We start from the raw sequence: 1,733 nt of genomic DNA, 5'->3' as shown, positions 1-1,733 counted from the left end.
CTATACTTCCTCCCCTCCTCCCCTCCCCCCCTCCCCAGCTGAAGCGCGAGCTGAGCAGCGGCCGCGGCTTCCGCGTGGTCGAGGGCGTGGACCTCTGCGGGCAGAGGCATTAATTAATTAATTAATTAATTCATTAATTAATTAATTAATTCTTCCGCGTGGTCGAGGGCGTGGCGCTCTGCGGGCAGAGGAACACCGCACGCGCGCGCTAGTCTTGGTCAGTGAAGTAGTCGACGACGCGGCTCACCCCGTGAGGTGAGGCCTCTAGAAGCGGAATCTCTCCCCATATCTCCCTAGATCTCGGGCCCTGGAAGCGGAATACGTGTTCGTGTCTCCCAACCAGCGCCCGAGAGGACACGCACTCCGCCGTCTTCACCCGTATTCAGCTGTGTGCAGCTGTCTTCCTGTCCGTTGTCTTCACGCGGAGCTCTGAAGACGCTGCATACCACCGCCTTCCCGCCCTCATGTTGGCGTATTCAGCACGTAGGGTTGAGACGGTGCAGGAACTACTCGCTCAAGTTTGTGCACGGCCACGGCGTGCGCGCGACGAAGCCTCTCGACACGATGCAGTGAGTCCTGACTCCCCACTGTGTCTCCCCGCATCTCCCCAGATCTCCCCACATCTCCCCACATCTCCCCACATCTCCCCGCATCTCCCCACATCTCCCCAGATCTCCCCACATCTCCCCGCATCTCCCCACATCTCCCCACATCTCCCCACATCTCCCCGCATCTCCCCACATCTCCCCAGATCTCCGAGAGCTCGACACGACTCCTCGCGTCTCCTCACTTCACGCCTCTCCTCTCCTCTCCTCGCGTCACCCCGCCTCACCCAAGCCCACCCCACCCCCACTCCCCTCCACCTAACCTCACCTCTCCACCTCACCTCAGGTGCCTTCACCTCATCACCTCCTTCGTCGGCGAGGTATGAACGGCGTCTCTTCATACCTCCAGCTGTGAACAGGTGCCTTCACCTCATCACCTCCTTCGTCGGCGAGGTGTGCCCCTCTCCCTCTCCACCCACACACGCAACCGCGCGATGCCCCCTCCCCCGCCTCCTCCCGCCTCCTCCCGCCTCCTCCCGCCTCCTCCCGCCTCCTCCCGCCTCCCGAGGTAGCGATGACGCGGTGCTCAGACAGCGCCTCGATCTTCTTGGGCAACAGCTAGCTCTGCTGATCGCCGTGGCCCAACTCGCCTCTTCCTCCAAAGCCCCAGCTCCAGACGGCGCCGTCAGCGGTGAGGGCGAGGCTGTGGCTGCCTCCAGTCGACACGGCGACGACGCGCTGGCCAGCCAGCGCCTCGACCTTCTTGGGCAGCGGCAGGCTCCGCTGGTCGCCGTGGCCCAACTGGCCGCTCCCTCCAGAGCCCCAGCTCCAGACGGCGCCGTCAGCGGTGAGGGCGAGGCTGCACGCCCCTCCAGCCGACACAGCGAGGACGCGCCGCCCAACCAACGCCTCGACCTTCTTGGGCAGCAGCTGGTGCTGCTGGTTGCCGTGGCCCAACTGGCCAAGGTCTCCATCGCCCCAGCTCCAGACCTCTCCGTCGGCGGTGAGGGCGAGGCTGTGGAAGCCTCCCGCCGAGACAGCGACGACGCGCTGGGCAGCCAAGGACTCGACCTTGTTGGGCTGCAGCTGCCTCTGCTCGTCAACGTGGCCCAGCTGGCCAAAGGATCCCAAGCCCCAGCTCCAGACGCTGCCGTTGGCGGTGAGGGCGAGGTTGTGGCTCTGTGCAGC

At 64.7% G+C, this 1,733-nt stretch overlaps 1 protein-coding gene across 1 annotated transcript in view; it reads left to right on the top strand.

The window, feature by feature from the left end:
- The window catches only part of EMIHUDRAFT_221287 (hypothetical protein), a gene marked incomplete at both ends in the record, with an annotated part of 3,856 nt that overhangs the window by 1,630 nt on the left and 493 nt on the right, over positions 1-1,733 (top strand). The window lies entirely within an intron of this gene.

This window comes from Emiliania huxleyi (assembly GCF_000372725.1).
Source record: "Emiliania huxleyi CCMP1516 unplaced genomic scaffold EMIHUscaffold_96, whole genome shotgun sequence".
Taxonomy (NCBI): Eukaryota; Haptophyta; order Isochrysidales; family Noelaerhabdaceae; genus Emiliania; species Emiliania huxleyi.
Note: the sequence above shows the minus strand (reverse complement) of the source record. Positions and strands in the feature narration are given on the sequence as shown.